Below are 19,133 nucleotides of genomic sequence, written 5' to 3'. Positions count from 1 at the left end.
ATCAGAACTCATGGTTTACTGTTTTAGGGTGCTTTTAGTCTATTGAATTACAGGATGTTTGACTACTTCATAGTATGATTAAGCATACTATATACTGCTGTGTAGGTTATGTGCAATGGTTGCTTATAGTTGCTGCTATGAGCCACAGAAATCGGAGATAGACACCGTGAAGCTGAAGACACTGTAGCCACAAGGAGCACATATTTTCAAAATCAAGCATCTATTTGTGATTTCATTCAAAATGAAATCAGAGTTACTCTGACCAACAGGTTAATTTAACATCATGTAACTACAAATGCAAATCCAAGGACCAGTTACCAATTAAAAATAAAATAAAAAAAATGTAAAATATCAAATATAGTTAAAACAGATAATGCAAGCACAGAAGTAGATGCTGTCGCTAGGATAGACATGATGGTTGCTATGCTATATAAAGCAGTTGCTAGGATAATCATGTTGGTTCTTATGGCAGTTACTAGGATGACATTATGGTAGTGGTTGCAAGGGTGTTGCTAAGGTAATTGAGATGGTTGCTAGGGTGTTTCTTGGATGGTTGCTAGGTTGTTGCTAGGGTAGATACTGTGGTTGCTATGCTAAATAAAGTGGTCGCTATGCTGGTTGCTAGGGTCATCATGTTGGTTGCTATGCTGGTTGCTAGGTTGACATTATGGTAATGGTTGGGTAATATATATGGTTGCTAGGGTGTTGTCAGGGTAGATATAGATGGTTGCTAGGGTAATTGGGATGGTTGCTCAGGTAGATATGATGGTTGCTATGGTAAATACAGTGGTTGCTATGCTGGTTGCTAAGGTAATCATATTGGTTGCTATGGCAGTTGCTAGGTTGACATTATGCATTGGTTGCTAGGGTGTTGCTGGGCAGTTAGTTTAATGGATGTTTATAGGCAGAAAGTTTAATGAATGTTGATAGGCAGATCGGTTAGTGGATGTTGATAGGCAGATAGTTTAATGGATGTTGATAGACAGCAAATTGAATGGATGTTGACAGGCAGACAGTTTAATGCGTTGGTTCCCAAAGACCCTAAATAACCCTGTGAGTCGTCGGAGATTTTATTTGGGTTACTAGCAGCCACAGTTTATCTCGTGTAGGCTAATAGCTTAGCCACAGTTTATGTTGTGTAGGCTAATAGCTTATACCATTCAGCCAGGAAAGCTAGCAGCTTTCTATTAGGATCTAGTTCACTTACTACCACAGTCATGGTTTTGTCATAACTCCCTCTGTATTTTTGCAGAATAGCCTAAACAGTGGCTCTCAAACTGGGGGGTGAACAGGTCACAGGGGGACGCTAGAGCATGGACATCTCACTCACAAAATGAAACAATATTTCTGTGGGGCGTCTGCCATGGACCTTGCAGTTGCAAAATGTAAGGGACATGAATCAGCCTATATTTGCATGAACAATAACAGACACCAGCTCTTCAGCTTGGCCGATTAAAAACTAAAATGTATCATTTGAAATCTCACAGACCGTGCTGTCAACAACTAAAGTAGACATCTAGACTGGACATTAGGCTATTAAATTTGTGTCATAGGCTGCAGATAGTCTCGATCGTAGATGCATTCTTTACGGTTAATAGCAGCCTCCTCACATTCCTCCTTATTTCAGATTTAAAATGCAGTGCATTAGATTTGGCTACAATTTAAATGGACATTTTAAATGCTATTTTCCTCTCCTCTCGTAAACTCCACTACATTACAGACGCATTACCGTTCACCTATCTGCATTCTTTGCTTCTTGTTCTGATATTTTTTCATTTCACATTTTTACAAGGTTAACTTCGGAGGAAAATGTGGATTCAACTTTCCAAATAAAGAAACCTCCACAAATGGGCTACAATATAAACTTTAATGGATGTTAATAGACATAAAGTGTAATGGATGTTGATAGGTGAATAGTTTAATGGATGTTGATAGACCTATAGTTTAATGGATAGATGAATAGATTGAAGTAGGTGGATGGAGAGAAATTTGGATGGAGGGTGACTTGTATCAATATATTCCTAGTTGAATTGAGAGAGACACAGAGAGATCGGGGTCTAGAAGTTGAGCAGTTGGCAGCTGAGACAGGTGCAACTCAGTTCGATTGGCCTATTTTGATGTCATAATAGCCAATGCAAAGTCTATGGGAAAAATAAGTTTGTTTTTTGTTAATATTTTTAAATATAAAGTTTACAAAATATGTTCGATGGTGTTTTAAGTCCCCAACGTCATCTTCCAGGTCGCCACCATCGACAAGGCACCCTAACCCTAACCTTAAACCATGCCTAACTCTAGCGCATTCCAGGCAGCGCTGCCTTGAAGACAACGTTGGGCGCTTAAAGCGCCAAGAAACACAAAATATAAATACATAGCGGCTATGTCCTTTAGAAGACCAACGTTACAAAGTTTGAACGAAGTTTGTACGTTACTGGTAAATGGTTCAAGCTGAATTAAGCACAGACATTTTGGTTAGAAGAATAAGAAGTATAAGAAGCCTAGGAATAACAGTCAGTGTAATTATTACCTTAATATAACAGCTTCAAAAGTGCTATAGAAATGTAACGTGTTGTTGTTTAAATCTCCCTTATTTTCAGTGTCCAATGTTGACAGCTATGATCTTAGCAAGTCTGATGAAGAGCATAAGCTCGAAACGTAACGCTGGTGAATAGTCATTAAAAAATCCTGATGGGAGCAAGTGTGCGGACATTCCACCCTTTTTCCATTTTACAGCTATGATCTTAGAAATAATTTGAAAATACAGTTTGTGTTTTTCTCATGTCTCATAATGCTGTGATGTCTGAGGAACTGGTGAAAATATTTGCCTGCATTCTGTCTTTCATGTGCTTTCTGACACACACCCACACACACACACACACATATATATATATATATATAATTCTCTCCTTTCTTATTTTGCCCTTTCTTCTCTTTTTCGTTCCCAGTTTTCTACATCCCTCCCTGGGCTTGCACAATTTATGATGTTTAGCTATTCCCCCAACCCTCCCCTGATGAACTTAAGGTGTCGATTAATAATTGATTAGTATTAATTATTGATTATTGTAGAAATAAATTAAAGAAAAGGAAGAAAAAGGTCAGGTGGCAGTTAGGCAAACCTTTGAGATGCTATGCTACGTTAAACCCTTACTCTCCGGTGCCCACTCGGTCACCCAGACCCCTCTGGAGTGTCCCCGTGGTAACCCTCTGCAGTCTCTCTTCTCAACCATCTCTCTATCCATTGTTCATTCCACTCCCTCTCTCTACTCCTCCTTTTTAATTAGGTTTATTCTTTTTTTACTCTTGCTTTTCTACTTCCCAGCTCTCTTCTCCCCTCCTCTTTCAATCTGCCTCCTCTGCTCTCATTTCTCCTCGTTCACTCTCTTCTCTTTTGCTCTCTCTCTATCTATCTCCTCTTTCTCCATCTGATCTCCTGTCTTTTGACCCCCCCCCCCCCCACAACTCTTCTCGTGTTACTCTACTCAGAGCAGCTGTGTTTCCTGGGCTGGTGATTAAAACAGAAGCACTCCCCTGGTTCTCTGAGAGGCTGCTCCTTCCTGCCCGTGCCCGTAGAGGAGTCTCTGTGGTGGGGAAACATTTTTCATTATTTAGAGGCTGCCTCTGATTGTAGGAATGGGTTGGAAACTGTTGGAGTGGACCAAGACGAAAAATGCTGTAAGGGAGGGAAGAAAAGGGAGGTAGAGAAAGAAAGGAGAAAGAAAGCCAGATAGAGAGAGAGAGAGAAACTGGAATGGGCCCAGACATAGAGCAAAGGAGCGTTGGAGAAAGGGAGAGAGAAGGAAGGTGGAGAAAGGGAGAGAGAAGGAAGGTGGAGAAAGGGAGAGAGAAGGAAGGTGGAGAAAAAGAGAGAGAAGGAAGGTGGAGAAAAAGAGAGAGAAGGAAGGTGGAGAAAGGGAGAGAGAAGGAAGGTGGAGAAAAAGAGAGAGAAGGAGGGTGGAGAAAGGGAGAGAGAAGGAAGGTGGAGAAAAAGAGCTTGAGAGAGAGCTACAGATAAGGAGAGAAATCGGGAGTGCGTGCAACGTGTTGGGAGTGCGAGGAGGAGGGGGAAGAGTAAGGAGCACTTCTAAGAGAAAGATGAGCTAGAGGAGAGAAGGAACAGAGGAGCGATGAGGAGGGAGGACAGAAAGACGAGTGTGTAAGCTGAGGAGTCAGATAAGTCCAGCAAAGTCAGGCCTTATAGATAGATAGATAGATAGATAGATACGTTATGCATTCCTAGGGAAATTTTAGGCATCCAGTAGCTTATACGAACCATAACATAACAAATGCAGTGCAGGGATTAAACAGTGCAATAACTTTGCTTGTTATTAAAAATAACTATGACAATGAAAAGACAAGAATGTAAACATAATAGAATTGCTTAGCAAACAAGAAAAATATATATATATATTTTCCAGATTATATAGAAGGGCTAATATAGCCTGTAAAACCTTTCCCACCTCTATCTTTAGTCTATCTCTTTTCCTCCACTTTCAATTTATCCCTTTTTTTTTGCCCTGTCACTTCTACACCACAAAAAAAGGGTTTTATATTAAACACACAAATCAAGTGGGAATTGTTGCAAATGCTGGGTGAGTTGTGGAATGACACTTTCCTATGACCTTCCTCAGCACTCATATATGTTTACAGAGGTGGAAAAACTCACCTGAGCACTTACAGGAGAAATCCAATTCTTGAGTTTTCACATAGATCTCCGTTTCTTGAGGTCACCGAGTACTATCGCTAACCATACTGCCCCCATAGTGTAGTGCTGTAGCTGCCTGGCTACTGTAAGTTAGCTGCTGACTGTATAGCAACTCCAGCTAGGTAAAACCGATTAACTCATCTATCTGACTGACAAGATGTGCTAATTAAGAACATCTTGTTGTTAACACTAAGCTGTATACAAGCTGGTGAATGGAACAAACACATGGTGAGACTTTTATGTTTATGTTTATGCATTTACCTAACACTTTTATCCAAAGCGACTTACACATACCAATTGCAAGGGCTTCATCGCCCCGCAGGTTAAGTGCCTTGCAGAAGGGCAAAGCCCTAGCCCTTGCTAGCCAAGTTCCTTAACCACTATACTACCACCACCCACTTTTACTCTCTGAAGCCGGGCTTTTACACCTCTGCAATTTGACCTCTGACCTCCTCAATACTAACCTGACTCTCGCCAGATGAATTTCGTTCCACCTAGCTCCACTCATCCATCTGGGACCAATCCATTGGAGTGTTGCTTCAGAAGGCTGGGCCTAATCAAAAAATGCTTGCATATGATTGAATAAGCCACTTGTCTGTCATCTATTGACGTGCTACTTCAACCACTCACATCGAAGCCAACCCGTGACGCTGATAACAGTCTCACAGTCGCTTCTACGCTATGTCACATCTATGAAACTCCCGCCCTGCGTCCTGATTGGCTCTACCATACAATCTCGTGCTGAAATCACTCTTAATGGAAGAGGTCCCAGATGGATATGAGTGAAGCTAGGCGGAGCTAAGCGGAACGAAATTCATCTGGCGAGAGTCACCTCAATACCTCAATACCACTTCCTTTGGTGTTTGTGTAATGCAGCAGCAGCACCAGGGCTGTGTGCCTCGGGAGCTACGCTAGAGATCAATGCTAACACCTGTGGGATTTAGCCTCCTCACCAGCTCACTGGCCTCGCATGTGCAAAGGTCGCAAGGTCAATCCTGATGGCTCTGCAGAAAAAGGACCAGTCATCTGAAAAGGCAGGTTACGTTAAGACTCTAGATCCCATCAGGGACTGAGTATCTTGTGATAGAGATCAGTGATAAGATGTATGGATATTAGTCCACACCTGCCAACACTCCCGTTTTTCCCAGGTTTCTCCCATTTTTCATCTCCCGGCACACTTTTGTTTTGTTATTTCTCCTGGAAAACTCCCGTAATTTGCATGACCATCAAACTGTATTTTAAATGTCACAGATCCATTAGTGAGTCAGATGTTTTATAATTGATGTTTTAAAATTGATTAAGAAAAATATTTTTTTTTTACTTCTAAGAGCACGCTGTTTTCTTTGCTCTGCTCTGCTTTTTTCATACATATTTTATACCAAAATGTATTGCAACTCTGGGAGGCCGTAGACTCTTCCATTAGACTGTGCCCCTTCATTGACTTTGAGTCAGTCACTTTTAATTAATTTTCAGTTTATCCACTGGAGTCCTTGAGCAGTCTTGCCTTGGACAGGTCTGGCTCTAACGGTCCAGTCTGAATAACAGGCTTGTGAGAGTGATGACAGCCACAGCAGGACACTGACTGGTGATGACCTAGCCATCACCTTTTGCATACCGAGCCAAACGATCCACGGAGGATGCAATCTGCTCTGCCCTCCATCCAGCCCTCACCCACTTAGACAATAAAGACTCATATGTGAGAATGCTGTTCATAGACTTCAGTTCAGCATTCAATACCATAATACCACAACAACTCATCAGCAAACTGGACAAGCTAGGATTCAGTACCTCCCTCTGCAACTGGCTGCTGGATTTCCTGTTGCAGAGACCACAAGCAGTACGTGTCGGGGACAACACCTCAAGCACTCTGACCCTGAGCACGGGGGCCCCTCAAGGGTGTGTGCTCAGCCCCCTGCTCTTCACACTGCTAACACATGACTGTACAACCACTCACAGCTCCAACCATCTGGTGAAGTTTGCGGACGACACAACACTGGTGGGCCTCATCACTAAGGGCGATGAGGCTCACTACAGAGAAGAAGTAGACCTGCTGGCTAAATGGTGCAAAGACAACAACCTCCTGCTAAATGTCAGCAAGACCAAGGAGATTGTTGTCAACTTTCAGAGAGGCCACAAACAACTGCCACCACTGTCCATCGACGGAGATGCTGTGGAGAGAGTGAGCAGCACAAAATTTCTGGGGGTGCACATCAGCGACGACCTCTCCTGGACCACCAACACAGCATCACTGGCGAAGAAAGCCCAGCAGTAGAGCAGCGCCTCTACTTCTTGCGCAAATTGAAGAAGGCAAGTGCCACGCCTCCTGTCATGACTACATTCTACAGAGGGACCATCGAGAGCATCGTCTCCAGCAGCATCACAGTGTGGGGCGGAAGCTGCACAGATCAGAACAGGAAGACCCTCCAGCGCACTGTTAACACAGCTAAGAGGATCATTGGAGCACCACTCCCCTCCCTGCAGGACATTTACATCACCCGCCTCACCCGCAAAGCACTAATGATTGTCAAGGATACAACCCACCCTGCACACGAACTGTTCAGCCTCCTGCCCTCTGGAAAGCGGTACAGGAGCCTCCGCTCCCGCACCACCAGACTGGCAAGTAGCTTCATCCACCAAGCAATCAGGATGCTGAACACTCTACCCACTCTCCCATCACTGACAGCCCCCCCACCCACCAGCCAACCAGGAACCTAGGAAACTAGGATCCTGTCTACCAAACCCCCCCCCCCCCCCCAACACCGCCATGTGGAACTGCACTGTGACTGCGCAGCCAAACGTGTTGCTGCTTCACATCAAGCCTGATATACTTGAATTACTGCATACTGCATATCAATGTAAATATACAGGTCACACAAGCACAAGTTTAAACTTCATGTAACTGTTAAGACTATAGAAATATACAACACAACTACCTCTATTTTTTTTTTTTATATTCTATATTTCTATTTTGATACATACATGTTCTATATTTCAGTCTTGCACTTTAATTTAATGTTTATTGTCTATGGCTATGTCCATAGTATGTCTATGTCTGTATTTAAAGCATGTCTATGTCTGCATGGGAAAGTAAGAAACGAAATTTCAATTCTTTGTATGACCAGTGCATGTAAAGAAATTGACAATAAAAGCCGACTTGACTTGACCCTTTGATTGCAACCAGTTAATCCTGTGTAACCTTCCCATGATTCATCCCAAATGACACACAAATTGATGGGAGGAGATGGGGAGGTATAAAGGGGATTGGGTAGAGGATAGCAAAGTGTTGTCAGTGGCCACATCACAACCCCTTCAGTTTCTTTTGATTTGCTCTGCCCTGGGTTGAGCAGAATTGGATTTCGCTTCATTTCCTGCATTAGCCCAACTGAAATTGAATTTGCATTGAGCATGAAGCATGTGGCTATGGGCGGATTGTTTTGTTTGCAAAGTAGATACTCAATACTTTGTCAGCATGGACACACACTCACACACACTTACACACACACACACACACACACGTCCACACATGCATAACTGATAACAGCTGTTTTTTCAGATTCCCGCACACTCTCACACTTTGTAGTGTCGTTTCAAAGGACAAATCCGGCCGATTTGTACATGGATCTTGATCGCTAGACATTGCCGAGTACTGCCAATAGGGGAAAAAAACGACCAAAATCGGTGCTACCGAACTGGAGTAGCTGCAGCTAATGGCCAGTACTCCCAGTCAGCTACAATGCTAGGTCTGGGGGCATCATCTAAACGTGCCTTTTTTGCCTCCTACATGTAATAGCGATCAAGATCCATGTGAAAAAAATCAACCAGATTTCTCCTTTAACTTGGGAGTATTTACTTGGGAGCCTCTTCTCTCTTTGTGGGCCATGGAGGTGAGTGAATGCTGGATGGGAGGGAAAGAACTCTCTGATGCGCGACCATAGAGGTGAGTGAATGCTGGATGGGAGGGAAAGCACTCTCTGATGCGCCTTTGACTGTCATTTACTGCAGCGATCCTTCAGCCCATCCTGACTAACACACACACTACATAGCCCATGTCATGTCATCGTCTTGCTTTCACTGAGTTCACTTTTATCAATTTCTATTGTATGTATGTGTAGTAAACTTGACACTGCATATTGACATAGCATAACTCCAATTCAGAGGAACACGATTACCTTATTAGGATATATTGACTGCCTTAAACTTCTTTCTTTTATACTGTAGTGAATAAAGAATTGGCCAATGTGTGAAGGCTTTTCTGACTGTCTAATGAAGAAATGAATTCTCATGTTTGGACATGTTTGTCCCCTGTTGTTTGTTTGTGCCAGAGATGGCAAGAGGGTACCTGGTTTAGCCGAAGTCCTAAGTCTCCCCACTTGGTGGCCATCTTGGTAATGTACTTTAGGCAGGTATTGGGCAGCTATTATCCTATTCAAGTGAATGGGGGAGGAAAACAGGAAGGGGTCGATATATATGTGTAGAGACTACTGCCATATTGGTGTTACGAACTAACCCCATGCGTTTCTATGGAGGTTTCTTTGAGTGCTGTCTCCTCATTAGAAAGTCTCTGGTTTACATAAGTCAGATTCGTGTGTACTATACTATGTGTGTGCTATAGTCAATTTTGGGAGTGGGATAAGACAGGAGACACAGGTGTGCAGTCAGCAGCCTACTGGAATAAGGCTCAAACCCCTCACCGCAGTTCTTCCACTCCACACACACACACACACACACACACACACACAAACAAACACATATGTTTTGCAAACATAAATACACACTTGGCCTTAGTGGAGTCGATACAGCTCACTGTTGCAATGTGTGTGTGCGTGTACTCATCATACAAAATTAGTTTTTCAGTGTCTTATGTGCCTCTGCATTAGATCTCCCTCTACAGTGTATGTGTGTTTTGTGTGTGTGTGTGTGTGTGTGTGTGTTTGTGTATGTGTGTGTATGAGTGAGTGTGTGTGTGTGTGTGTATAGTGTGTGTTTGTGTGTGTGAGTGAGTTAGAGTGTGTGTGTGTGTGAGTTAGAGTGTGTGTGTGAGTGTGTGTTTGCGTGTGTGTGTGTGTGTGTGTGAGTGACTTAGAGTGTGTGTGTGTGTGTGTGTGTGTGAGTTAGTGTGTTTGTGTGTGTGTGCAGGGGGCGATTTGTAGGGGGGGATGGTTATGATTTCCCCCCCTCTGGTTTTCCTATCCCTACCTCTGCTAAATTATTTTTATCGTCGGGGGGGACAACATTTATCCTCTCTGCCCCTCATATTGATTAATGCTACTTCATATAAGTAAAGCGCTGCAACGTGAGAACAGTCTAGTAGGCTAGCCTACATAATAATCTGACATCAGAAACGCACCGTCACCGTCAGCACTAATGCTGCTGACACAGTGGCTGTGTGATAACTTAATTTGGCCTTGATGGTGCAGGACATTTCAGAATGTCGAGTGTGTAATCCATCATAAATGGCTAGGTTCAATGGAAAAGTTAGCTGGACAAATGAAAGAAAACGAGAAGGATTCAGTGAAGCATAATAATGTTTTAGAACCTTCAAAATTAGAAAACTGATGCAACTGAGATGGAGGACAACTGCACGTAGAGTAGAACGTAGGCCTATTGTCCGAAGGAACTTACATTAAATGAGGAGATATTTGCTGAATGTCACAAAAAGTGTTACAGAAATTGCTTGGCATCGCTTATTCAATGGCTCTCTACAGAAACACCTGTAGTTTGCGGAGGACGAACGAGAAAGCACTCGTTTGATAAATCATCCAGTAGTAGACAAATAACTTTTAGAAATAATCTGTACTGCAAAAACGAATGTTGGTGGGTATTTAAACTATCTAGCGGGTGTTTTAACAGCTGCAAGAAATAGAAGCTTCATGGTCTTTATGTTCTGGTTCGTAAATTATTTTCATAAAACTTCAAGTTGCCCTATAACTTTACTCTCCAAACTCTTCACTGCACTGTAGGCAATTAACTGACAGTATGATAGGCTATTTATTTTCTGTAGGCTACAATAAACACATTTATTTTTTCAACTTTTGCAATATTACGCACTTGGCTACTGAACGCAAACCAGCAGGAGAGAGAATGCACGTAGCCTACGCAGCGTGTAGCGCAATGTGCTATTTGGTTATCAACTAACACTGTTAGCCAATTCACTAACTTAAGACTTCAGTGCCATCATATACAACATTTTTTTACACAACAAATACAAAAAGGATGGAGGCAGCAAAAGTAGAGGAGTCATTTCAGATGGGGCAAGAACAAGGTGAATTTGTATGCTTGTCAAAACGTAGTCCTACCCTGCATTAGAGGAGCTGATCATCATACCAAGCACACTCACTGTTTAAAGACATACACCACGGTAAACTAAAACTAAAATGTTACAAAGGTGGCAAAAACAATATAGGGTATTATTAGCCATGACATTACTAGGCTATGAATCGTTCGTTCATATCATACGTTCAAATCGGGTTTTTTTTTGGGTGGGTGGGGGGGGTTTACAAACTTATTCAAAATCATCCCCCCTCTGGTTTCTGGTTTTTACACAAATCGCACCCTGTGTGTGTGTGTGTGAGTTAGTGTGTTTGTATCTGCCTAGTCAGCAGCTTGTGCTTCCCATGCCTCTTACAGATCCTAAGATCGATTCCCTCAATGCGGATTACGACAGAGAGATACACTGTCCACAAGGGCCTCGCTCTCTCCCAGGCCTGTGGTGTGTGTGTGTGTGTGTTTGTGTGTGTGTGTGTGAGAGATGTGTGGGCAGTGTATACGGATGGGATAAATAGATGGGGAATGAATGGAATGACCAAACTGAAACTCTTAAAACTCATTTGGAAGGATGGATATCTGGAGAGAGTCTGCAAAGCATGAAAGAGTAGAGAGTGTGTGAGAGAGTTAGAGAGAGAGAGATAGATAGAGGGAGAGAGGGAGTGAGAGAGTTTGTGAAGGTCTTAGACATCATTTTCACAGGAAATGAGTTTGTGGACAAGAGCACCAAGTGGTCAAGAGGCTGTGAGCGCTCGAGAGAGAGAAGAGCTTAAGATAAAGACTGATAGTAAACAGTCATGGGAAGACAGAAGAGAGCAGAGAGCAGAGAGCAAGCGGAAGAGCCTTCCAACGGCTTCTCTGTCTAGTTCTGTGGTTGATTCTTTTTTTCAATCCTAAAAAAGATAAATGAAAAGCAGACAGCACAAATAAAAATAGATAGCTTTCATCAAACCTCATATAGGGAGCCGAGCCAAGTACAAGTGCAGTGTACTTGCGCAAATTTCTCATGTAAACCGTATCCTTACAACAAATTGAAGGATTTGTCCTGCTGTTCTAAATAAATAGTTAAATACAATAAATAGTTAAATACAATAGTTTAATAGTTAAATACATACAACTAACTGCTAGCCTAGAAATCTAGACGCACCCTAAGCGGCGGCAAATTAATTTGCTCAGCCTGTACGTCTAGTATCAAACCATAGGGATTTCTATTGGCTAACACCGTGGATGTTATTCAATCACAGCGCTCTATTTTGTTAGAGTCTTAAGGCGGGCTTAACAGGATAACGACAGTCCTGCGGTGGTGAACAACAAGGAAGGTGGCTATGGCGAACGAAGAGCGGTTGTTTGAATCGGTGTTGGCGTCAACTTTGGAGAAGTTGGACTTGTGCTTTTCTTTGAAAGTTGAGCAACACAATGCACTTAAGTCATTCCTTTCGAAGAAGGATGTATTTGCCGTTTTGCCGACCGGATACGGATATGGTCGTAGCGCTGGCCTATTGCATGCCTAGGCAGTTTGAAAGACAATTCTCTGCCCGCCCCTTGGATTAAGCGAGGTGAATGGTTCGATGCCAGACTATACATTTCAATGATATAGGATGGCCCGCCAGGCTAACTAACTGCTAATCATAACCCTGAAATATTTGCGTAAGCCTCAGTAAAATGTCAGTGCAGTAAGGGTCTGGAGAGAGGAGAGGCCACAGGAAGGGGGGGGGGGGGGTGAAGTGGACTGACGTCTTATCTCATCTGAGACGACTGCCACTGAAGACTGTGTCTCCTTACAACATTATCACCATCACTGTCACCGTGTCTGGACCGACGGGGGCTCTTATCATCGCTAGCCAGTGCCACGTGCTCACCTTAGACTGACCCTGACAGATGTCCTGCAGCGTGACATGGCTCTGCGACCCTTTTTTTACCGCCCCTCATTTACGTCAGCGTGCCTTTTCACAGAGCGGTAATTTTTTTTTATAATGGTGACTAATTGGATCTCCCACATGGGTTGTTTTTCAGAGGTCACCGACATAAATAGAAGTCTTTGTTTAATGCAATAAGCATTAGTTACTACTGCAAGTTGTTACTGAAGAAGGAGGTTAGCAGTAATGTTTGTTAAACTTTTGCTGGTGACAGTACGAAGAACACAATGCACCTACGTAAAGCCGAACGGATGAAGGTGAAGACAATTACCTGCATTGTTCTATTTATGTAAACCCCTGGTGCTACAGGTTTTCAATGCAAAGCTAGTCACAGCAACTGAATACTCCCCTATTGTGGAAAAATCACAGCACACAAATAAACATAGTGTGCTCTTAATACATAGTATCCAAGTCTATTTAAAACGTATGAAAAGGGGTAACCCTGTTAGCGTTGATTAGGATTTGTTTTGTAGTGAGAGAGAGGTCTCATGACTAGGCCATTAGGAGCTATTACAAGTGAAGTATTCGTGGATGGAGTCACGAGCTGAGCTGAGTCGACTGGACTAATGAGGGACAGTGGAGACCTGCACAGAGCAGGACGCAAGGTGCCGAAGCCCATTCTCCTCTCCTCTGAACCGGCTCCTCTCCTCATCATTGTCATCAGTTCTCTGCTTTGTCTTAGTTCTCTCTGTCTGTCTCCTTGCCACTCCTCTGTTGAACTCTCTTTGTCCGTCTGTTATCCACTCCCTCTATCTTTTACTGTCATTTATCTGCTCTCTCTATCTTTTACTCTCATTCTCTTGTTCTCTCTATCTTTTACTCTCGCTCTCTCTATCTTTTACTCTCATTCTCTTGCTCTCTCTATCTTTTACTCTCATTCACTTGCTCTCTCTATCTTTTACTCTTGCTCTCTCTATCTTTTACTCTCATTCTCTTGTTCTCTCTATCTTTTACTCTCACTCTCTCTATCTTTTACTCTCATTCTCTTGCTCTCTCTATCTTTTACTCTCATTCACTTGCTCTCTCTATCTTTTACTCTCATTCTCTTGCTCTCTCTATCTTTTACTCTCATTCTCTCTATCTTTTACTCTTATTCTCTCTATCTTTTACTCTCATTCTCTCTATCTTTTACTCTCATTCTCTTGCTCTCTCTATCTTTTACTCTTGCTCTCTCTATCTTTTACTCTCATTCTCTCTATCTTTTACTCTTATTCTCTCTATCTTTTACTCTCATTCTCTCTATCTTTTACTCTCATTCTCTTGTTCTCTCTATCTTTTACTCTCGCTCTCTCTATCTTTTACTCTCATTCTCTTGCTCTCTCTATCTTTTACTCTCATTCACTTGCTCTCTCTATCTTTTACTCTTGCTCTCTCTATCTTTTAATCTCATTCTCTTGTTCTCTCTATCTTTTACTCTCGCTCTCTCTATCTTTTACTCTCATTCTCTTGCTCTCTCTATCTTTTACTCTCATTCACTTGCTCTCTCTATCTTTTACTCTCATTCTCTTGCTCTCTATCTTTTACTCTCATTCTCTTGCTCTCTCTATCTTTTACTCTCATTCTCTCTATCTTTTACTCTTATTCTCTCTATCTTTTACTCTCATTCTCTTGCTCTCTCTATCTTTTACTCTCATTCTCTTGCTCTCTCTATCTTTTACTCTCATTCTCTCTATCTTTTACTCTTGCTCTCTCTATCTTTTACTCTCATTCTCTCTATCTTTTACTCTTGCTCTCTCTATCTTTTACTCTCATTCTCTTGCTCTGTCTTCGTTTTCTCTTCTTTGTTCTCTCTTTCTTTGCCCTTTCACTCTACTCCTCCTGTTTATCTCATTGTCATTCACTCCTTTCATTCTGATTATCTTTATCTGCTCTCTCTTTACTCCCTCCCTCTCTCTACTCTCTCACTTTTTGTTTTCTCCGTCCTTCTCTTCCTCTCTATTTTATAACTCTACTGTTTTTATAAATGTTCTCTCTTTCTCTATCTCTCTCTCACACTCTCTCTCTCTCTAACGACAGGACTTGACCTTTTCCTTGAAGTGTGTTGAAGGGTGTGTGTGTTGCAGGGGGGGTGGGGGTGGGACGGTTATCAATGGTGTGCACAAGGGTGGCAGTGGTTGGATGTGTGTGTGTGTGTGTGGGGGGGGGGTCGGGACGATTAATAGATGCAGTTAAGGGAACAATCGGTCCGCTCTTTTACAGGAAGCGTCAGACAAGCAAAAACACATTATGTAACTGCAAAACAGCTGACAAGGTGGCCACAAATAAGCCCAAATTCCTCTGTTTCAAAAGAGGGGGCACTGCAGGGCATCCAAGGGTTCGGAGGGTACTGAGGGAGAGAGAGAGCGAGAGAAAGAAGGGAGAGGGAGGGAGGGAGGGAGGAAGTCAAAAAAGAGAGAAAAGAAGAGAAAGAGCAGCTGGTTAAAAAAAGAAGTGCTAATGCCTGCACGACCTCCCCCCCCCCCCTCCACACACACACAAACACAGACATCCTCAAATACACACACACAACACCCTGAGACACACACACCCTCTCCCCCCCCCTCCACACACACACAAACACAGACATCCTCAAATACACACACACAACACCCTGAGACACACACACAACACCCTGAGACACACACACACACAACACCCTGAGACACACACACAACACCCTGAGACACACACACCCTCTCCCCCCCCCCCTCCACACACACACAAACACAGACATCCTCAAATACACACACACAACACCCTGAGACACACACACAACACCCTGAGACACACACACAACACCCTGAGACACACACACCCTCTCCCCACTTTCCTCCTCCTCCAGAAGATGTACTCCAGAAACAAAATGAGCTGCCTTTGTGTGGGTGCGGATGTGAGCGCGTGTTTGTGTGTGATAGGATGCATGCTCATAAATCTCTTCATTACATTAGCGGCGTTTGCCGTGGCAGCAAAAGCTGAGATCATTCTGGCCACTGGCAGTCTGTGGGAGTGCTAAGTCATCCCTTCCCGGCCGTCATCTTTCTCCGTGCTCACTGCACTAGCCAACTGACAAATGTAGTTTTCCTAAGGCCTGGATTCTTAATAGTTACAAATACCAAACCATTTTTTAAAGTTAATTAATGCCTGCATGGCGGGGGGGGGGCGGGGGGGAGTTAACTAAATAGATTAAAAGGAGAAATAATTGTTACAAGTTTTACCCCTCAGTCATAAATAATTTTGCAATGGAGTGTTTTTTTCTCCTATATTTCTTAAGGTGATTACTAATCACATATTGTTCTCTCCCTTGCATTAATTTATGCTCTATTTGGAATGGGTTTGTGTGGGCCTTTTAATGAAGGCGTTCTTGGTTTGGTCTCTGTGATGCATGGCCCTGTGTGGGTGAGACTGGTGCATCATGGGAAAGACCAAAGGTGATTATGGCCCAATTAGCAGCATTAGGCGGAGGACTGAAAGGGGATAACTGGTACACTGTACACTACACGCACACACACACACACACACGCACACACACACATACACATACACACACACATACACACACACACACTCACACACCACACTCTCTCATACACACACACACACCACGCACACACACACACACTCTCTTACACACACACGCACACACACACCCACGCACACACACACACACACAAATAAGTCCTTTCAGGGCGGAACAAGACCCCGGTTCGCCCTGTCGGGACTTATTTTCCCAATAATGACCGGCGTTCTATACATTATCCAAGGGCGCGGGAAGGGGGGTGCTGAGGGTGCTGCAGCACCCCCTGCTGGCAGGAGATAGATTTTTAAAAATGATTATATATATTTAAATAATTCGCTGTCATTATTTATATTTTTGTATGTGAAATGATTAGTGAAATAGCAAAAAAGGGTTATATGGATAGGTTCGAATATAGGCTACTAAAAATTAACAGTTATAGAGACCAACGTGAACGTGAGTCAGTTACTGTAAGAACCGTAGCGTGGTTTCAGCTATGTGATAGCGATCAAGTGTGTAGGCCTACAGTTGATATAGGCCTACATATTGTATGCGATTTACACATTCCAAAAAAGCATGGATAAGCTGAAAGAAACTTTAATTGTGTTTTACAGTTTTGCAAAATTAATAAATGTATAGCTAGTGGAATCATAATCCATTATTTTGTTATTCAGCACCCCAGGTCAAAAATAGGTTCCCGCGCACCTGACATTATCCCTTACATAGTGGCTCGCCTGTCCTTTTTACACACATTATTTGTGATATATTGAAAGTTACTTATTTTTCCCCTGTGCCCTATTTTCACCCTTTTACGCGCATGTGTCACTTGATATTCATTTCTATACAAACCAAAATGGCGGATTCCTAAAGAAACACACGCACCCACACCATAAGGGTATCTAAATTATCTCTGTACCAAAAATGACATCGTACAGTGACTCGAAGAGCTGTTAACAGTGTTGTAAAGCTGTGTGTACAAAACCGCTTGGAGCTCCAGTGGAATTCTGTGAAAATTCTTGGTCTAATCGTTGTTGTGCCAAGTGACTGGGCAGAAATAGGGCACCCACCAACCCAGCACGGTAAACAAAATATTTTGTGGATATTTTAGTCTGTAAAAGCTCCTGTTGAGAACCAAACCAGAATTTGTTCAAATCTACACACTGATGGCTACAGAAAAAAATGTAAGGTTCATCAATCAAATATTATTTTGAATTATTAAAAAACATTTTTGTTTTCAAATTTTCGATAACAGCAGGGACAAAACCCTCTCACTTCCTAAGCATCGCTAGTATTAATGTGCATGCACACATCCAAGCACACACACAGACTAGGGATGGTAAGATTCGTATCGGTACATCGGTATGAACATTTAAGATGCAATGGCAAAAGTGTGCATTGGTTAACAATTTGGATGAAATCAAGATGTATCATGTTTAAAGTCTCTGAATCGATAAAAACAATGAATGGTCACCAGTTTACTCATTAAAATATAATAGAAAAGGTACATGATCTGGCATACCTGAAAGCAATCTGCATCGCATCTTGTTGTATCGCACTGTATCGCATTGTGATAAATCAAAGCGTACTGTATTGCACTGTATCACAGTAGGTCTACGTGGGAGAATCTTGTCGGTGGTTGTTTCATATGAATCTTTAATGTATGGAGATATGTATCTTATCGCCTTAGTGATGAAGATGCACACACACACACATCCCTAACACACACAAACACACACACACACACACACACATGCACATGCACACACACACACACAAACATGCATCATATGAGTAGTAGAGAACAGAGTGAGAGTCATTCTCCTGCATGCCCCATCTATCTCCCTCTCTCCTTCCGTTTTGTGGGGACTTACTCACTCCCCCTCACATTGAGAGAGAGAGAGAGATTGATAGAGAGAGAGAGCGCGAGAGAGAGAGAGAGAGAATAGAATACTGTAGTTGAGTAATGATAGGTCGGGCACAACCAGTACTGAAGAATGTCTTGTGTATCCAAGCGTCTCACGTAACCTAATGATGTGTCATCATAGAGGAGCAGAGAGTCTGATGATGTCCACACACACACACACACAAACACACACACAAACACAAACACGTGCACACACACACATGCACACACATATGGAAAAAGTACACGTCCATTAACACAGTGGCACATACTGAGATCAGACAAGCACAGTACAGCAGGCACACACACTTTCTTTCTCTATCTATCTCTCTCTCTCTCTCACAGTCACACACATATAAATAAACTATTTCTCTCACACACACACACACACCCAGTGACAGTTCACTTCCTCCACAGTAAACGTTCCAGTGCCTCACACAAAGCTTCCCCTCTGTAAATAGTATGTGGGATGACGGGTGATTGGTGAGAGATTGGAGGTGTCACCCCGTATGGCACAGCGGGTGCAGTTCATAAAAGACAGATAGCAGTGACTGCACATCCTAAAGTTTCCTCTCTTCCTCTCTTTGCCTTTCCACTCCTTCTCTCCTCTCATCCTTTCCTCTCTTCTCTCTTTGCCTTTCCTATCCTTCTCTCCTCTCCTCTCTTCCATCTTTTCTCTCTTCTCCTGATGTCTTCTCACCTTTCCTCACCTTCTCTCCTCCTCACCTTCTCAGCTTCTCTCCTCTCTTCTCCTCTCCTCCTCACCTCTCCTCACCTCTCCTTCTCACCTTCTCTCCTCTCTTCTCCTCACCTTCTCTCCTTCTCACCTTCTCTCCTCTCTTCTCCTCTCCTTCTCTC

This window comes from Alosa sapidissima, chromosome 8 (genome assembly GCF_018492685.1).
Source record: "Alosa sapidissima isolate fAloSap1 chromosome 8, fAloSap1.pri, whole genome shotgun sequence".
Lineage (NCBI taxonomy): Eukaryota > Metazoa > Chordata > Actinopteri > Clupeiformes > Clupeidae > Alosa > Alosa sapidissima.
This window is presented reverse-complemented; position numbering follows the sequence as displayed.